At 47.1% G+C, this 20,684-nt stretch overlaps 1 long non-coding RNA gene across 4 annotated transcripts in view; it reads right to left on the bottom strand.

Annotated features, from left to right (window-relative positions):
* Positions 1-20,684, bottom strand: part of LOC145721682 (uncharacterized) — a 31,988-nt gene that overhangs the window by 8,053 nt on the left and 3,251 nt on the right. Inside the window, exons 2-4 of one of the 4 annotated variants that reach the window (XR_014145516.1) lie at positions 10,217-10,398; positions 7,408-7,458; positions 2,347-4,317 (exon numbers count right to left, since the gene is read on the bottom strand). This is a non-coding gene — a long non-coding RNA (uncharacterized LOC145721682). Of the gene's footprint in view, positions 1-2,346; positions 4,318-7,407; positions 7,459-10,192; positions 10,399-20,684 lie in introns of those variants that run through there. The other 3 variants (XR_014145517.1, XR_014145519.1, XR_014145518.1) reach the window with 3 other exon arrangements.

A 20,684-nucleotide genomic window follows, 5' to 3' on the forward strand; every position in this document is an offset into this window, starting at 1 on the left:
CTAGGACCAATCCTGACTAGGGCTGAATGTTTTGAAGCCACCTTCCCCAGGCAGTGGAGGGGTTTCGAGTGAGTCGTGCTGGCCCCATTGTAGGCTGGTGGTCGGTTGTCCCCTGTCCCAGAGCTCCCCACCACACCCCATGTCTATAGCCTAGAGGACTAGGTTTCTCCTGCAGCTCTTAGTTGAAATGAGAAGCCTCTCAGCTGGCTTCGCAGGAGCCAGACTCCCTGCCTAGCATTTCCAGCCCCTCTTCCAGAAGCCTGGATGCTGACGTGGGCATCTATAGTTTCCACCATGAACAGGATGGTGGGTACCTTGGAGCAGCCCACAGCCTGTAACCAAGGACCATCATTTCTGCATCCATTGACCCAACCAAGACTACCTGAATGCTCAGCATGCACAAGGCACTACATGGGCACTGGGGACAGGTCGGTAAGATAAAGATGTTCCTGCCCCCAGGGAAGTTTCCATTCTAGTGGGAGAAGTCAGACAGCGAACAAAATCAATGAGTGAGTTGTGGGCTGAAAAATGAATGGTACTCTGGAACAATGGCAGAGACAGGGAGGGCTGAGGGGGTGCCGTGTGCACTAGGAAGGGAAAATCTGATGCAAGATTTGAAGGAGTGGAGGGTATTAATTTCCAGGGGAAGAGCATTCCCAGCACAGGGCACAGCTGGTGCAAAAGCCTGAAGGGGGAGTGAGCATGGCTGACAGGGAGGAGGCAGGAGACCTTGTGGCTGGAGCCCATGAGAGAAGAGAGGTAGGAGGAGAGGCCGGAAGAGGAGCTGGGCCTGGGAGGGGCTGGTCACAGCAGCTGGGAGCAGCAGAGGGACAGGATCTGTGCCAAAAGAATCTCTCGAGCCGCTGTTCTAGGGCAGACCATAGAAGGGCAAGTGTGGAAGCATGAAGACCCATCAGAGAGCGATTTAATTGTCCAGAGGGAAAGTGTACATTCCTTCAGACGTTAGGCCCGAGTCCGTGCTCCTCTGAACATTGTAATTGTTCATGCTCAGGGGGCCTCATCTCTTCTGGCTTCTTCCCCACAGCTTTACGGTGTGGAGCCTTCAGCAGCTTTTACAGGGAAACCCACCCATGAAAGAGGAGACCCATGGCCTGGCAGGGCATCCCCTCTCGCTAAAGAGTTTAAAAAAAAAAAAAGGCTAGCTTTTCACCTGGGGATTGCCTACCTCCGCAGCTGGGGAGGCTTTCCTGCTTCACGGCGCCGTACACCAGCCCAGGCCTGCCCCGCGTCCCCGGCCCTTGCCTCCCAGCAGTCCGTCTCTACTCATGGCCTCCCCCATAAGCTTGCTTTCAAATGAGCCTCCGTGGACATGAACTCAAGTCAGTAAGAGACGCCGGAGACACCGGTGTGTCACTGCCGAGACACGGGTCACTGCAGCCGGTAAGAGACACCCTCTGAGGTCAGAAAGCTCACGTGGCAACACAGTCAACTGGATGATGCCTAACGGGCAGATAGAGCCGGGCCCATGCACACCTGGCCGGCAGGTCACTGGTAAGTGGGGAGGAAGGTGGTGTCAAGAAGGCCTGCCTGTCTCCTTTTCGTTCGCCTCCATCATCTTGTTTTCTTGCCAATATGTTATTGTACTTATGAATGAAAGTGAAACCTTTCACACCGATCGCAGATTGCGTCTGGAATCAAGTAAGAAAATTGGGAGGGTGTGAACAGGACAGCACTCTCCAAAATGGAGGTAGCGTCATTATCTGGGAAAGCAGACTCCAGTGTTCTCCCTTTGTGTTTGGAAACACCATGCTGAATACCTTCCAAATGATTAAATCCCATCAAGCTGTTCCAATTTTCATTGTTCTAATAATCTGCCCAGACTCTCCCAGCACCCATCCTGGGGGCTGCCTGGACCCAGGCTGAGCTACGTTGGCTAATTTCTGCAGGAAGACTGGCGGGGGAAATGGGGTGCAGGAGGCTGGACACTGGGCCCCAAGTCAGTGCACTCGCTGAGCTCTGTAACCTGGGACACAGGGCCTCACCTCACAGAGGTTCCGTGTCCTTACCTGTAAAATGCTCTACAGACTTCACAGGGTTTGGGTAGTATGACCTGAAATGACACACTCACAAGTCCTCTATAAGTTGGACAGTACAGTGCGATGCCAGTCAGCCACCTCAATGACTAATCCACCTGCAGAATCAACAACATGATGCTCATCAGCATCGTATACCTAGCAATTCCCAGATCCAAATGCAGATTGAGTATGGATGTTTAAGGGACTTCCGTGCCTTCTACACCTTAAGGTTTATTTGTTTGTTTCAGTTTGTTTGTATGTTTGGAAAACAAGAAAGCCAGGTTGCTGGATCATATTGCTCATCAAGGTCTTTGGGTCATTTTAAATGAGAAACACCATGCCACGGGTCACCGCAGTTGCTTGCAGTAATGAGTAGGAGCTAAGGAATTCCATAGATTAGCCGCAAGTGAAAGAAAGGAGAAAAAACACTCCACAGTTAAAACCTCAATCAACAATGTTACAGAAGGACTGCTATGGGAGGTGTGATGGGGTTCGGTTGTGTAATAATGGCCGGCCCACTAATTAGGGTTTAAAAACATCTTACAGGGTAGTTGATATTCCCCCCCAGTCATGCGGTGCTTTCAGGGGCTGGGGGTTTGGAGGAGTGACGCATGGCAGGATCTTGGAACATTCTTCCTCGGCAATGATTGCCTTATCCATAAACCCGCCAGCATGGTATCGCAGAATCTCTGGAGGTAAGAGTCCTTCTGGGGGGTGCCGGCCACCTTGCCGGCTGGGAGGAAACACTGCAAAAATACTGCACTCTACGGGGGCCAACTCTTATGAGCATGTTAGGAGGCCTTCACACTCTCAGAATACCAAGATAAGGCACAGAGAGGCATACTGTAGAAAGTATTGGTCATGGAACCCCATGGCCCTGGCTCCAGCCCTGGTTCCAGCACATACTATAAAAGTCTCGTGTAATGACTCGGGTTCCCTGATTCCTCGCCAGTGAAAACCACCTCTGCGATGGGGTCGGCTGAGCGTTCGAGAGGCCACCGTGCCTGGGAGCCTGAGGCGCACGCACAGCCAACACATCTCGAGCACCTCCCTTGTGCCGAGCACTGTGCTAACCACGTTCACATGGGCTATTGTACGTAACTCTCCAGTGATCCTGTGAGCTAGGTGCTAATCCTACCTTCATTTGTCAGGAGAGCCTGCATTTAGCGCAGCCTAAATTGTCCCCGCTTCTACATCGTTCGTCTTCCGAAGTCCTGTTCTTGTTTAATCAAAACATGTCCTTTCAGTTAAGAATGCCCAAATCCTCTTGGAAATGTCTCTACCTTCCCCAGCGGCCACAAGGCCATAAAAGGATTTCTCCTGCATATGGAATTTAGGAGGGATTCCTCTTTTGGGTGTGTGGTGTTATGTGCTAGCTCTGGACATGAAGGAAGGTTCACGTAGCTAATAAGTAGCATATTGTAAGGTCAGTGCTGTATGGGTATTACGCAGCGATTCTCGAAACAACTGTATGAGACAGGCTGTTAGCACTTCCAATTTGCAGATGAGGAGACCAGGGCATAGGAAGGTTAAGTGGTATGTCCAAAGTCACACAGCCGATTAATGGCAGAACTGGGACTCAGGCCCTACCCCGCCTCCATGGAGGGCACTCAACAGAGAGGGCATTTGTGTTCTTGCATCCCACCCACTTCCCCGATCGCCCCGGGGCCCCTGGCTATGCTGGTACTAAGAGGCCCCAGGAAAGGGTCATATAGACACACGTCAAAATTGCGGCCCAGATCCAGAATGCATGGGGTCTGCTTTATGGGGAATAGTGCAAAGGTAATTGAAACAGGAGATCTTCCGGCTTATGACTTTTAACAAAGGAGCAAAAGCTGACTTGAAACTATTTTGTTCTCATAATACTTTGCTAGAAGTAGCCTATCGGGGGTGGGGGGGGGGTTCTTTGGGATTTGATTTTGGGTTATAATAAAGAATATCTTGACTACAAATTTGGTCTCGAGATATCATTTAAAATGGATGTCTATTCAGATCTCCAGAATCAAGATTTTAGTTTCTGGTAGAAAGCGGGACACTCAGCTTCCCCTCCTAATTGACAATCCTTTGTGCCAGCCCTTTTAACACTCTCTGAGAGTCTAGTGGCCTAATAAAATCAGCACTGTGATGATGTACTACATACTTATGGAAATCAAGGTGATTTTATTAAGAGACATTTTGCTTTATATCAGGAGTTAGATGGTGCAAGTAATTTAAGATAACAAAGGTCTTCATTTTGTCCCGGAATTGGCTCGCGCTGCTGATTCAGCTTTGGAACGGGTACCTGATGAACAAGGAAAGGAGACAGAGGGCATGTGAATGTCACCTGCGGCCCAGGTACCTCTGAAGTCAATGGGCGTCCTGTCTGCAGAGAGGCTGCCCCATCATTATGGTGCTCATGGCATTATTTTCTTTGGCCATTAACGTGTGCTGCCCAAATCACTGCAAAATGCGAATAACCGCGGCTCTCCGGGGTTCCCCTGAGTGAGGGGCCTGTGAAAATTTATCTCCAGCCTCCAAATCAAATTGTTCCAGGCCCCCCTTGGCAAGTGTGTTTTTCCCGATGCTCTCCTCCATGTCAGAAAGTTCTTAGAAAAAGCACTGATTGCTGGGAACAGAAGCCAAGGGAGGGTTTGCCTTCTGGAAAGATCCTGCTTACTCAGGATCTCAGTCGTCGGCGGGCTTTGACCAAGCCAGGGCTGGGGGCTGTATCAAAGCAGAGGCCACAGGGAGTGTGTGTGTCCGGGGTACCAGGCCGGGGAGGGGCAGGCAGGAGAATGCGGTTCACGGTTTACTGAGGTGTGAACTAGAGAGGGTCAGGCAGGTGAGGAGGAAGCAGGAACCCGTTTGCAGAGACCTGGCCAGCAGTGGGTCAGAGATCGGGGACTCACTGCTGGCCAGGGATTTTTATAGAGGGAGTCTGCTCAGTGATCCTGCTGTTCATCCTCTTGTTACATATTCTGCTCAGGGGAGAAAGCCGCTTTCTCCAAGGCTCCTGCCGAAGTCTCCCACAGGCCTTGTGGCATGTTCCCCTCCTCCCGGGCTCAGGCCCTCACTCAGGGAAGCACGCATCAGCGTGGCCTTTAGAAAACCACCCTTGACAGCTCTTCCTGCCCTGGCAAGGCTCTACTCAGCCAGAGGATCCCAGGCCTGGGAAGAAACTGGAGGGCAGGTGGACACTTCCCCCTCTTCCTCTCAAGGTAAGAGCTAACCTGAGGACAGAACAGTCTTGAGAGGACAGGTAGGTACGTCAGACCTGTAAGGAAAACGGCCCCCCTTCTTTGCACACCAAGGGCTCCCAAGGCCCGGGATTTTCAGGCTCAGGCCCACCTTCCTCCTGAAGCCTGACTAGGCTTGAGAGGAACCAGAGCCCCGGTGGGGTGGGAACCTGGGAGGTAGGGCTGGAGTTCGTCTTGGTCCCAAAGCCCTAGGTGCCTGAGCTGTCCTTGGCTTCCATGCACTTAGTCAAAATGGATTTCCACGCTTCAAACTTTCTGTGTAGCATTCCGAGTCATTCCCTCAGATCTGCCTTTCAGTTCAGGGAAGTGCACCTCAGTTACGTGAGAACTGTTGTTTTACAGATCCGTGACTAATGGCTGTCATTCTCATTCTTATAATTTCTATGTTGGCGATTTTTGCGAGCCTTTGCTATTGCTGTTTTTAATGTATTCTTTCCTAGTGGTTTTTATGCCTTATTCTATAATTTAAAAATGTTTATTTTATATTCTCTACCAGATTGCTCAATCTCTGTGGTTTTTGTTTCTGCCATGGCGATTTAGCCGTGTGTGTGTAGGTGAAATCTTCTGGTAGAAGCTAATGTATAGTGGAGGGCATGTTTGTGTGGGAGGCGGTGCGCCATGGGCGATGAGGTATCTGCCCTGGTTCTGGGCAGGCATCCGCTGGACATCAAGCACTCTTCAGTTCAGAGCTCTTTTTTCCTCAGTCAGGGAGTCCTGATCCATGTGTGTAATGTCAATTCAGATCCCACCCCCGAGCATGAAGTGCAAGGTTGGCTTTTAATTTTATTCATTGTAGACATTTCCTCCTACCTAGAGCACAAGGCTGGGCGGAAACCTATCTGGGCCATAGGATGGAGTTTTCTTGAGCCCCGTCTCACAAACCAAGAGCGCTTCAAGAGTTCTGCGTTTAGGCTAAAACCTCTCTTCTCACGCATCAACTTGAGTAGACTCGAGGCCATGTTTCTTATCCATGCATGGGAATGAAAAGTTTGGCTTTTCACCTCCTGGGTTACTATTACTTCCGCTGAAGCTAACCATTCTGATTTTAGTTCACTCTTCACTTTGGGCATGCGAGCATTTCCATTTCTTTCTTTGACTTCAACTTGTATTAAAAAACAACAACACAATTTTTTTCCATTCTATTTCCTCTAGGGTCACTCTGTGTCTGGAGCAGAAGGGGTGGCTGAGTCAACTCAGTCCACCATATTGCCAGGAGTGAAGCCCACATGCTAGCTTCTGGGAGTTAAATTTCACCTCACGTACCTAGTGACTGCAGTTTTGCTGAGCCAACTGCTAACCTACACGGTAATGATGCTGCCCATGCACCTTGAGCATCATTGCCTCTGACCCTCTGAAGCTGAAATTGTCTCACAATTATACACTGTATCCATCTGTGTTGACCAAACCATGACTACTTTTCCCTTCTCCTCTGGGCCCTCTTGGTGGACAGCTAACTACCCTCTGGAGTGCTCGCCGCTGAGGGTGCACATGAGGAAGGGACTTGGTTAGTTGGAGGTTCTTCATTCCCTCTTCAGACAGACTGTTCAGGCAGCCTGGAGGGACGAGAATCTTCCATCATCTGAAATCTTGTAACTTTTTTTTGGGGGGGGGCACAAAATCCCTCTGAGGAAAATGGTGTATCCTGTCTTGAGGGAAAAAAGTGCACACACAGACACTTCTGTATGAATTTCAGGGATTCATTAACCCCCTGAATCCCACGGTAAGGACTTCTGCTCTGGGGGCTGATGGTTCTTTGGTAAATCAGAAACCCTAGTTTGCTAGTTTTTTTCAAACCAGCTCTAGTGAAAGATGTTAAAATGAGACCTATGACATAATAACAATCTTTCAATTTGTCACTCCCCTGATGCCATCTTTAAACAAAACACTGGCCCTGGGAGTAATGTCAATAATTAGTGACAATCTCCTATAAAATCTCTTCTTCAAAGTGCTTTTTATTAAATAGTTGAATTGTCACTAGAGCATGATTTCCTCAAACACAGCTTTCTGACTCAAACCCATGCCATCTCGAGGGCAGGAGCGGTCTCATGAGTGAGACAGAACTAGTGCATCACAGTAGAAATAAAGCTGGATTCTAGACTGGATTTCTAGGTTTGGGATCTGGCTTTGCCACTAACCATCAAGTGACTCTGGGAATTCCCAATCTTCTCAGCTTCCTTTTTCCTTATCTGTAAGTGAGGAAGTTAGATTAGATCAGGGGCTGACCAACTAAAACCCACCAGCCAAACCTTGCGTGTGGCCTGTTTTGCAATAAAGTTGTGTTCGAACCCAGCCACATTCCTTCATTTCTGTATCATCCATGGCTGTTTTCATGGCACAGAGGCAGCTGAATAGTTGTGAGGGAGACCAGATGACCCACAAAGCCTGAAATACTTACTATCTGGCCCTTTACAGAAAAGTGTGCCCTTGGCCTCAATGACCTCTCCATCCCTCTCCACCTCTTGATCTGAGATTCTTGGAGGCCAAGGGACTATAACCCAGCCCAGTCTAAGGTCACGTGTGGAATACAACCAAACGGTGGATGCACGAAGACAAATCATTTATATTATTTTGTTGAAGCACTCCCTCAATAACTTGCTTCAGGAAGTCTAACAGTCAAGTGGACTTAAAACAACCAAACTTCACGGGTGCGTCAAATTGTCTCAAGATCCAGACACTCAGCAATTCCAGAAAGATCTTCCTCCAATGTATGCAAATCAGTGAAGTTTTTACAAATGATTCGCTCTGAAAATATCCATGAATAAACACAGTGAAGTTGCCGAAATAACCAACAGGATAGCATCTATAATCCCTCTTACCCAACTCAGAGCCTGTTTCGAAATGAGCTAGAGCATCAGACAACCAACTGAGAAACCTTCTGATCCAGATGACAAGCAGGGTGTTAACCTGAGCGTGAACTTTCTGGGCTGAATATTCAAGAGACTGATATATATATATTTTTTTTATTGTTTTGAGACAGAGAGAATGAGAGACAGAGAGCATGAGAGGGAGGAGGGTCAGAGGGAGAAGCAGACTCCCCGCTGAGCAGGGAGCCCGATGTGGGACTCGATCCCGGGACTCCAGGATCATGACCTGAGCCGAAGGCAGTCGCTTAACCAACTGAGCCACCCAGGCGCCCGAGACTGATATATTTTTATGATCCGTTGTTGTCCAAACGACCCTTTCCAAACATCATGGAGTCCAGAAGTTACCATACCACAAGGTCACAGCTGCTGTGGCAGATATCCTAGAGGCTTAGGATTTCCCAAAAGGTCAACTTCCAACAGTCTCATTAGATTGGAACGAATCTATTTTTTAAATTGACTTTCCTATTCCTCTTCACTTAATTCATCCAGGAAGAGATTACTTGAACTAAGTAGCAAGAAACGTTTTTTTCTGAAATCAACATATTTGAAAGTGTTAAGCCTCTATATTAAGGGTTGAAAAATGAGACTGGAGCCAGTCCCACAGATGTTCAAAATTCCAGGTCTCAAGGAGCAGGAAAAGTCTCCCACCATTGATGTAATTTAATTTATGCTTTCAATCTATCCCAACCATCAGACTTCTAGCTCCCCTGCTCTTCCAATAGCATCTTTACGGACAGCCACGTTTTTGTTTGGGTGCAGTAAAAATAACATAGCATGGCCCTTTTCTTAACTGACCCAGAGAAGCACTTTCCAAAACAGCTTTGAAAAATCTCTATCATCTGCCATTGTGGTAATTGGAACAAATTGCTCCCCCCCACCCCCCCGCCTTGACAGGACACGTATGATGACAAAAAACAAGGTGTTTGAATCCCTCTCCACTTCCTCAAAAGCATAAGGAGTTTGGCCCCCACCCCAGCTGGTGTGGTTCTTTGGGGTCACATGTAAACACAGATTCCCCAGAGGTGCCCAAATGGGATGGTGAGGAGAACAGAAAGTCAAATTCCTCCCGAGAAGCTTGAAGAGCATGGGAGATTTCCTGGCACATTGGGTATTAGGTAAACCGGGCATACACTCTCAATTTTGGCCATCTGGAGAGTTCTTGGTCAGTCCCACAATTGCTATTCTTGCTGAGGAATTTACCTTCTGCTCCCTCCTTGGTACCACAAGACATTTGATCTCATCACATATATTTTTATTTGTGGGTTGTTGTTTTTTTCTGGAAGATTCCAAACATTTCATGCATCTCACACAGCATTCCTCTGCCTTCCTCCCAGCCCGCTACTTTAATTCCTTTCCCCAGGAATCAGGGTGTCCTCTCTCTCTCTCTCTTCCAAAAGGACCCTTGCCCCTCACAATCCCTTAAACTGATTCCTGTTCTTCCTCATAGATCATGGCTCCATCTTTTGCTCCCCTCCCCGCATCCCACCTCACCCCTCCTTCTGACTGAAAAAAATTATTTATCTCTCTTGCCATTTGGGAGCAAAAACAATTGGGGAATTGTCTAGAACGAGAGCCTTTGCTGTTCACAGCTTTTTTTGGGGGGGGGGCAAGTAGCTAGGATGTGGGTCATGGATGCAGAGTGGGATGGACACATGACCTTGTGATAGCTTAGACTGTTCAGAACTTACTAACTTTTAGAATCAACCCAGACAAGGACAAAAGAAGAACAGAACGTTTGCGTGCTCAGCATCACGATCCATTGCTTTGCTGCTCTCAAATTTCTTTACTTTTTCTAGTCAAGAAATTTTTGCATTGCCTTGTTTGGCACCAGAACATTGGTCTTGCTCATAACTCTGCTATGAAGTTCTTAGTTCCAGGGTCTATCTCTGTTCAAATCTTGGTTCTATATTTTGCTTTACTGTTTATGTTTCCTTATTCAACTTCCTGGTCTAAACTCTGTCAAGTTCACCTTCTGCCTAATACAGTTGTAATACTTTCTAAATTAAGTGCCGGCAGCTCCTAAAATACAAACACCAAATTTATGAATGTCCCTTACATTAAAAAGCCTGCCCCTCCTTACTTCTGGGTCGCATTTTAGAAGCCGTGGAGGGAATTCTCTCTTCTCTGCGAAGTTCTGGCAGCAGGAGGAGAGTTTCACATAGCCAGCTTCTTGAGTGGGGACTGATTTCCCACAGGCACCACTGAGCATGGCGGTCCACCTCTTACACCCGCCCGCAAAAGCCCATTTAATCCATCATGTAACTGGAAAAGATTGACAAAAATACAACTGATAAAAGATGTTTCTGCTAATGCGTAATATTTCACCTTCAGGAGGGGTTCAATTCGCATAGCCACATTTATTACAGTGTTTCCATGGGCAATGTTTGTTCCAAGTTCCCAAAACTGATTTACAAACAAAGTCTTGGAAGAAAAATCCAACCTAAATTTAGAACTTCCTAGATTAGCTTGAGTTTTCAGCACATATTTTTCCTTTTGTTTGCACGAGTCATCTGGGGACAGGTTTACTGAGGCTGCCCCTGCAGGCCAAGCGAAGCCATGAGCTGAGGTTGGCATCTGTCTGGGGTAAGCCACCCAGCTGTAGGGGTGGGGGCGAGGCCAAGCGAAAGGACACTCTGTAGCCAGGGAAAGGAGTTTTGGTTTTAACTTGGACTGAATCTTCTGGCTTCCGAGTCAATCACTCTGCCTGTGTAAAACACACCTCAGATCAATTTTGTAAGTAAATTCTCCCTTTACACCTGCTCAATCATTGGCTTTGTTGTGAATGAGTCTTCCTTAAAAAAAAACTAAATAGTACAAACCCAAAACTTCCGAAACGGAACCTCAGAGAGTTGTTCTCCACGCTATGATGGAATTCACGCACGTGGGACTTGCCCAGAACCAGAACTCTGGGCCCCCGCAGCATTCCTATGGCAGCTGATGGACCATACGAGAACATGGTTTTGGGGCCTTTCTTCTGGTGTGCTCACCCAAAGGCCGGAGCTGTTCCTTGAGTCTCATTAACCATAAGTGAAAAGGCTTCCTTGTGAAGGCTGCTCCTGGGACACAAGCCTGGTTTCTGGGCCAGGTGCTCTGGGGGTACGCCCACTCATTGCCAAATCACCACAATAGTCAAGGTATGCCCTACACAGACACTGGGGCCCTTTTGTTCGCCAGGCTTGTAAGTGGCATTTTATTTAAGCAATAATGACTGGGAGAGAGGGCATTTCCTGATACTTAATGACCAACTGCAGGAATTGTGGGCCTGAGGCAATGCATATAATACCCTATTAAACTCTCAAATTTAAAAATGTAAAGAAAAAAATAATTACCTTCTTATGCACGTTACCATGGATACTGAGAGTTGTTTATAGTTTTAGTCTTTTCCTAGAGGTTAAAGTCCAGTGGAGCAACCAATAGGAAAAGGGGAAGCTTCAGTCTCCGTTTCCACTCACTTTATAATATCTGACATTACCTAGTTAGCGTCTCTTTCTTTAAGAAGGTGCACGTTGCCCCCGAAATAGGATATGTAACGTGTGATATGGATCGCCATAAAAAGTATTCATATTTTATTGAACAGTTTGGCAATCAGTATTTAAAATCAGCTAACCTTGTAGATAATCACATTCTGTTTCCCCAGAGTGGCAGGAACTTTCAGACGGTTCTTCATCTCCCCGACCCCAAGAATGTGCCATTTTTTTCAGCCTTCAAATTGCATGCACATATTTAATGCATTAGTGCCAGAAACACTTTTTCAGTTGGATCTATTATTACAGTGCATAACTCAGAGATTAACATTTAATCATGAAGGAGAAAATACTCAGAGAAGCACCTAATACTCCATAATTTACATAGTAACTATTTGTTCTATGATTTTTTTTTTTTTCCAACTCTTAGAACACTGTTTCTCTTCTAACTCTTAGGGAAAGACAGGACTTAATTAAATCAGTTTCTCAACTCTGCAGACCTAAGGTCGCAAATGGGAACCACTAACTTACTGGTATCTATTCTGGGAATAAAAGAACTCTAAGGAAAATTTAGAGACTTAATTTCACCGACAACTCCAAACTTTCTCCCACAAATATGTTTTCCACTGTTATCAGCAAGATTTATCTGCTCTTATTTTTCTTTATTCTATCACCATCAAATAGGAATATAACAAGCCTTGCTCAGACATTTAATGTAGAAATAACGTTCATTTATTCAGCACCCACTCATTCATTTATTTATCTATTAGGTGTTTTTAAAGCATATTGTGCTTTATCAGGAGCCGGACCATAAAAGCGTGCAACTGAAAAAGCTAAACTCCCCACTCTTGAAGAAATCTCTCTGCTGAGGACTCAGGCACGGAACATAAATGAGGGTACTTCACTGAGGGCACCACACTAGAGGTCTCACGAGAGGTGTTGGGGAGCACAAAGAAAGGGGAGGGCAACTCTCCTGGAGATTCAGGAGGTGACATTTCCTTTCGATGTGAACTGTAAAGCACTATACACAATTATCAAGTTATTATTATAGTTTTATTTCCTTAACTATTCTTCTATATGGATACAAAGATGGAAAATTCCTAAAGAATCTATAACACAGTTGGGAGTCAAATATAAAAATTTGATAGTGGTTATAAAACCCATTTTAACATACTTCCCCTCTAGACTTCTCCCCAAATATTCATATCTCTAAACAGCGCTAGATTTATAGAGAGAACTAAGTCTTGACCCGAGGACACCAGGAGTCTCTGGGCGAAGGAGGTGGGCACCTTCTACTGTGCTGACTTCCACACTGAGATGCAGTGCAGCAAGCCCTACATTTCCTGCCTTTATAAAAGCACCTGAAGAGAATCCTGACACCTTCCTTTGAATGATTTTTATCTACAGACATCCAAATCATGCTCAGCGCCTGCGTGATTTATCTGGGTTCTTAGAATCAGACCGCACAAGCTAAAACCTTAAGCCCTGAGTAGGAGGGAAATACAGGGATCAGACGAGAATTCATTAGGGAAGGCTGCCTAGAGCCCTTGGGTTTGAGGAAGACCTTTTGGGATATAATGAACATATATGCACAGAGAAAGGCTAGCGTGGACGAAAGCGGCCAGACAGTATCCAGCCAGTCCTCGGGGGTTACAGAAAGATTAGTTCCCTGGAACAGAAGGGCTGGCTGGCTGGGGAGCAAGGAGAACTTAGATTAAAAAGATAAGGGCAGGAAGGAGAGCAGATGGCAAATAGCCCCGTCGAGGAGCTTGAGGAGTGTAGATGGATTGCTAAATTCCTACTGTCCTCAGGACTCTGCACAGACGTCATCTCTGGATTGCTTTCCCTGATCTCCACCCCGCACTCATAGCACTTAAAAATGTTGTACTGAATGAAATGATCTGTTTAAACATCAGTCTCTGTGCTTCCCCGCATCCCCGGCTCCGATCACCCGCGCGGGGATCGCTCTGCCAGTTGCGTGCTCAGAGCCCAGCACAGTGCCGGTCAGCACTCACTTATTCAGCAAAGACTGTGTGAGGGTCGCCCTTGAACCAGCACTGTGCTTGCAGCCAAGGAAACGGTGGTGATAAAGAAGGACTATGTCCCTGATCATGTGGAGCTTACACACAGTATTCATCAGGGAGCCATTCTACATTCTAATGCAGAACAGACCTGAAGAAACTGCGGAAGATTCTTTGGGATCTGAGTATGGGGGGGAGTGTCTGCAATTCCAGCCAGGAACGTCAGGTGGGGGACGTCACCTTATTGCACAGGTGAACACAAGAGGAGTTAGCTACATCTGGCACAATGCCAGGGAGAAGCCCAGGGCCGAGATGGCCCATCAAATGGCCAATCAGAGCTGAAGAGGACCAAGGCGCCAGTACTAGAAAAGTTTACTATTATTTTCAACAGGGGCTCTTCCATGGAAAAGTCCAGGGGAAAGTGCAGATGGTTTTGAAAGGAAGAGAAAAAGTACTGCTGCAAGTATTTTGACATCGAAATGCATATTGATGAGGCAAACAGGAGGGCTGGGCCCAGTATTCTCATAAACCAGCTCCCCTGGTGCTGGCTAAATCAATTGGGAAGTCCATGTGAGGGAGATGACCTAACCTAACTGGGAAAGCACGTGGGCCCAAAAGACGGGAGCTCTGACTCAGGCTCTCACAGTCCCGGGCTACATCGCTCGCCCCAGCTGCCTGGCTCTCCCTGCGTCCTCCTGCCACGTCTACCCTACCCACTGCTCCCACGCTCAGCAGCCCTCACCCCTACCGGCCCTCACGTGTCCAAGCTTCAAAGCTGGGAAGCATGAGGGGGCTTGCGCTTACAATCCTTCTAACCGGAGACTTTTAGAGCTGCCGGGCTCATCCAAACCACGAAGGGCAGAGCTGGGGCTGGTGCGAAGTGGGGGAGGGAAGGGGAGGCGTGACCCCCCTGCAGCCACATGCAATGTCAACATCACACGATGGATTAGCCCCATATGCCCCTTCCAGTAAAAGATCTGGGACGTGTGATATCAAATGGAAAACCTAGTTCACTTGCCTCAGAAGGACCATATAAAAAGGGGGAAAAGTTGTCGGTTCTTTACTTAAGTCAAAAAAGGAGGCATGTGTGCCCAACTTCCACTGTATCATTTATCAGAAGAATCCGCCTGTGAACATGGCCATTCGGGCTAATCGCATGAAGAGTGTCAGCAAATGATCATGCATACGTTTTCTTTATACTTGTCCCCTCCTGACACTCAGTATATAGACTGTACAGAAGAAGTTTCAGGGGTGGGGGTTGGGGGCTTATCCTATTTAGCACAGTTAGAGTGCTAAGCTGGGCAAACTTGTTAAAGAGGCTTTCTGAACTACTTTCTCTGATCGATAACTTTTGCTCATGACAAAACTCAGAGGAACCACCTCATTCTTTTCCCCAAGTCTCCCAAGATGGAGCTTTACAAGACATGGATTTAAAGTGGCAAAGAAAAATTTGCTTTGATGATTTGTCCAGGTGCTCCGGCGTTAAAGGAAGATGTAAGCAAACAGACAGCACCTGGGGATACACCGATCCCTCTTTCCTGATCTGCCCTGAGCTCCCCCAAACCTCCACAGGGAGAGAAAGCTACTATTGGGTGAATATAAGGTCTAATTCGAGAAAAGATTCAGAGAGTTTCATAAAAATGAATCATGTTTGTGAGTTTCTACAGTTGCCCGTGGAATGCAAAGCTCAGCAGATATCTGAATTATTAAACGTTTGCTTTATCACTGTGGTTCAGTTTCAAGCACGGATTGAGCTGAAAAACAAACCAGGCCTGCAAAGGAAGCACCAACCCTTAGGATTCTAGAGATGAATATATGAACCCACAGATTCTCCTCAAGTTTCTGACCATGTATCAGAACCCTGAGGAATGTCTGCAGCTACTTAGCTCTGGCGAAATGCATTCTCTCGTACACAATGGCTAAAATCCAAACAAAGAATTGAAATCAGAGTTGGAAATCTGGCATCTGAAGTGAGATATGCCTAGATTGAATGTACTCAGGAATTCTCACAAAGAGTACACTTTTCTACATATATGTATATTTGATCAAAATCAACTGGCAACTAGCAAGAGACTCATAATTATAGTTTGATATTAATAAAATCAACTACTTTTTATAACTGAAGTTTCCTTATTCACAGGGCTCCCCAGCCTTTGAACGCAAAACTATTTCATCTGGTACTAACCCAAGTTTTACTGGCTGTTATGGGTCATGTTCCAAGGAAGCTGTTTATTAAGAAGTGCTCTTGGGATCAACTGGGAAAGGGGAGGGGGAAAGCAGGATTAACAGAGGGAGAAGTTGAGACGTAGTGCAGTCTCAGTAAAAGCATCAGTCAACCCATATGGAGTTCTGGACTGAGAGTAGTCTTTTAGAACTGTCCCAAATTAGGAGAAGAGGAGCATTTAATGCAGGTTGTCCCTGGGAGGCGGCGTGATCTTCAGATGACCAAGCAGTCTTCCTTACATGAGGCAAACCCTATAGGCTAAGAGCTAAGGGCCATCTTCTTACAAAGCTCCCAGGAGCTGGAGGAAAAGACCTTCAATCCTGAATAGGAATCTTCTCAAATAGGAATCTGGACAGGGCATCAAAGCATCCACTACAGTCCACCGCTTACAGTACTTGGATCCTCCTCTTCTTAGAGGTTCTGGAAAAAGCTCCTCCAAGATACCAGTGAGCTTCTGTTCCTGGTGGGAACTTAACAGAGGAAGGTTAGTAAGATGAATTATAGCTCTTGATGCTATGGCTGCTTTCAGGGTGACAACTGATACTCATCTTCTCCTTCCTGTTATCCACTGAAGGTCTTCCTCACTCTCAACAAGCATCTCTGCTGAGCTTGGTGGTTTTCCTGGTGATGAGACCAATCCCTCATCCCTGAGGGGTCTGGGCCACCAGCCATCATGCCCCTCTCAGCCTGTGGTCTAGTTCCTTCAAAGTTGGACTAGGGAAACCAAGAGGTACCTAGGTAGGTCACCTAGGTTCTACATTATTCCTCCCTTCCCTGTACATAACAGTATCTTCCTGCCTTTTCCTGATGACCAGGCTCAATGATCCCACCCAAGACAGTGACTTTTCTTCTTGCCTATTGGCTTCTTGGTGCAAGGAGCTGGAATTATCCATGGACCAGCCACACTTACACTTCACAGAGGCAATCACTGTGTCTCCTGTCAGGAATATTCCCCCCCCACACACATACCCTTTAAGAACCAGGACCTCAAAATTCACAGAGCTCAATTTTGTGAGGATAAAAAGCCCAAATTCTTCAAGTAGGTCACTGGGAGGGATGGTCAGTAAGACTTTTTCTGCTTCTACTTCTTGGTTGCAAGACTCCTGCATTCTACCCATTGTGAACACAGTGGCATTTAAAGGTCTTTGATTTAAGGTCTCCTCTGGATCCTGAAGAATGGTGCTCTACCCTAAGAAGTATGGCTTTTGAGCTGGCACATCAGGTAAGTTTTCAGCAGGTCTGTCTATGCTATGCTCTGGCTGGCTGCCAACACCGAGACATACAGCGTGAGATGGAACAGTGGCCTCATGTGCTCATTCCCACTTTTGCTGAAAAATGCTTTGGTCTGATGTGATGTTATACTGGATTCCATGACAGTGGATTTAACACCTTTTAAGCCTTGGAGAGTGGAGGCTACCTGAGGCCTCAGAGCAGGAAATATAAAATCCATATCCAGAATATGTGTCCATTCATGTTCAAATGAATTGCTGTTTCTTCCATGTTGGAAGATGTCCAATGTAGGCAGCCTGCCAGAGAGTCAGGTTGGTCTCCTTAAGGGATGGTGCTATATTAGGAACTCAGTATCGCTCTCTGCTACTGGAATGTTAGCCATTTGGCAGCAGCGTGAGCTAGAAAAACTTGGGTAAGTGGAAGTCCAGGCTAGTGGGCCCACACATAGCCTCTACCCCTGCCACCATGGCTCTTCTAGCCATGTGTCTGTTGTGTCAAGACTCGAAGTGGTCGACGGCAGAGGCTGGGTGCCATTAACTGCTCAGTCATTTTGTCTCCCTGCATGCTTAGTGCCTCCCTCTTGTGAGCGCTATCAGGCAATACAAAGATCTTCCCACAGTAGGCCCTCTCACAGGTCCGTGCAAAGGCTACTCCAGACCTCCTGGTTGCTACTCTGCCCATTTTCTCCCTCTAGGCCCCTGCCCATTCGGTCAAGCCATTTGCTACAGCCCATGAGTCTAACCTCAGGCCACTTCTCTTTCAACACAAAGTAGATGACCAGGAACACCACCGGAACGTTTCCTTCACCGTTGTTGTTCAAGGCCATCCTTGAACGGGGCCATGGTGCAGTCGCTGTTTTCAGCCTGCACCACACAGATCTGGCCCATCCAGCAAGCTTGAGACCCCTCCTCTTCAATCAGCTGATCAGAAAGGATCCTCCATATGGTCAGAGGTGTGAGCTGACGAGGAGATGTCGGTTCAGTAACAGTGGGTGACATGGAGCCCCTGTACAGCTTGGCTGCATCCCCTAGTCCTTCTTGTGCTTAATTCCAGAAGCACCAGTCCAGTCTTACAGCGAATTGTTCCTTGGCCTACCCCACGATATGATGTGGCAGTTCTGACAGAACCCAGTCGTGACGGGCTGGTTTGGCCCCACGGTCAGGTGGTCTCCCGTGGTTAGGAGCTCTCTTTCCCTACTGGTTCCCCAGAGCACGTGAGAGCCATTGTTAGAAAGTTGTAGAGTTTTCTCTGCTGCCGATGGCACAGCCAGGCTCCAGAATCCCGGAGGTGCGTGTTGTGATTCTTCCACTGGGACTTGCCAATAACTCCACATGACCTCTGTTCCCAGCACCGATCCCTCTACTACCAGAAGTCCATTTAGCTTATATGGCCCGAGTGGTAGTACCGCAACCCAGACCTGATGCAGAAACTGTCCTTTTTCTGTTACTTTCTCAAAGCTCTTAACCTCTGAATGATATTCTGGTTGAAGCAGTGTTCCCAGGTGTGGACCACGCTGTTTCCGGAACTCAAATGCACTCATCAGGTTTTATACTTCCGTCTTCATGGTGGAGGAGTAAGATGCAAAACTTGGTCTCTTCCTTTGGTTGTGATGTCCAGGCACGCCCCTGAGCACAGCACCCCTAAAAACCGTACCAATACAGCAGGTCCCTATCAGGAGGCAGATAGGAATCCAGAGGCTTATTAGTGATTAAACAAATTCAATAAACGGTCTCCAAATGAAGACAATAAAGTTTTCCCACTGCTACTTAAAACAAAACAAAACATGATTTTCTTATCATTTTCAAAGTTTTGTCACATGGTAAGAGTGTGATACGTGACTCTGGGACATGTGGGCCATATGATTTTGTTTTTAAAGGCCTACCCACACTAATCGTTGCTTATTTATGCTCTCCAAATCCATAAATAGAGCAAGATAAAATGAACAAATAAGAAACTTCGGAGGAAGTTAAAAATACAGCTTGGAAAAATTAAAGAGAGCCAGGTTAAAGTTAGCAGATGAAAGCAGGGGGCCAGCATGGCTGACCAGTTGCCAGATGGCAGATGGCAAAGGTCCCCCTGGGTCCTGCTGTGGCCGAAGCAGAGGCCGCAGCCACGACTCCTCACTCTCACTAAGCCCCGCCACATCCAGAGAAAGGAGAGAGGTGACGCCACGAACCGTCTCAAAAGTAACTGGACGGAGATGCTCACAGTGAGGAGGAGGGTGGGATGGGGCGAGCTGTGTGTGTGAAGACGTTTGGACACTATCACTTCCTTTGGTAAAAAGTCATGCCGAAATGACTTCACCTGGGTCTCCCAGACAGCAGATCCCAGGACGAAGGCTGGAGCGCAAATACTTTACTGCATGGAGTGTGATCCAGACAGGAGGAGGGAGGGACGAGGAGAACGGAGCAGAGAAGGATGGAAAACCAACACGAGGATGAGTCACAGCTCCTGGCAAGTGACTGCTGGCTCCTTCTGTCCTGCCTGAGTTGTAGGAAAGACATCTCGGGGCCGTCCATCTCAGGGGGGAGAAAAGGAATGCATGGATCCATTAGGGCTTATGCTTTGTAGGTCAAAGGTTTGCTCCCCAAACCTACTCCCCTGTGTTTCAGGCTTCGTCAGTGCAATGTGCCCCATTGCACTGTGCCCCATGTAGCTCAGAGAATCTCCGGGTGGATGGGACGCTTGAGCAGAGGTGTGAGGCCGGGCACGGGGCAAGGCCCTGGCAGGCTGCTCCCCCAGGAGGCTGCCCGGAGCCTGAATCCATGGCTGGAATAAGGGGTAGGGGGATGCCCAAAGGTGAGAAGGGGTGCCCAGTGCATACTTCAGATCTAAAACTAGATGTTGCTTTTAAAGCCTCTTTTTAGAGAGAATCTTTTGATCTTGAGCAAATTTCTGATCTCTGAGTAGTGAACCCCTGTAAGATTTAAATGATGTCAGGATATTTGGACCAAGCACCATTCTGGGCATGGAGAGTCTACCCATGAACAGAGGCAACGGTTTTGTTTTTAAAGAGAGAGAGAGAAGAAGCAGGAGGAAGGGGTGCAAAGGGAGAAGCAGACTCCCCACTGAGCAGGGAGCCCGACGTGGGGCTCAACGTGGGGCTCGATCCCAGGACACTGAGATCATGACCTGAGCCAAAGGCGGATACTTAACCACCTGAGGCTGCGCCCCTCGAGGCAACATTTAAAAAGTATGTCCTTTGCTCCCTGTTTCAAAGTATAAAGTATAAAGCTTTCATGAGTGCATCGAAGATTACATCTGAAAACAGATTCACTCCGAGCATCTAGTCTATCAAATTCTATTTAAGTTAATGTTCTACATGGAAAACAAAGACTTGAAGGAGTAAAACTGTCGGTATTATACATATGGGTAAGAAATCATTTCTACATTCATTTTCCGAGTATCTCTGAGTTTCCAGAAGCTGCTTTCTTTTATGCTGGGGAGTTAAGTGCAATGTTAAGACAATGTGAATTTTCACGCTGTGGTCTAACATACAGGCCCTGAAAATTTTTTCTTCTCTGAGAATCCAGTATTGATTTTTTTCACGGTCAAATTAAGCTACAACAAACGAGACAAGGTTTTCATTGTAAGCAGATCTCTATTATT

This window comes from Leptonychotes weddellii, chromosome 5 (genome assembly GCF_054177405.1).
Source record: "Leptonychotes weddellii isolate Sample4059 chromosome 5, ASM5417740v2, whole genome shotgun sequence".
NCBI classification, from domain to species: Eukaryota; Metazoa; Chordata; class Mammalia; order Carnivora; family Phocidae; genus Leptonychotes; species Leptonychotes weddellii.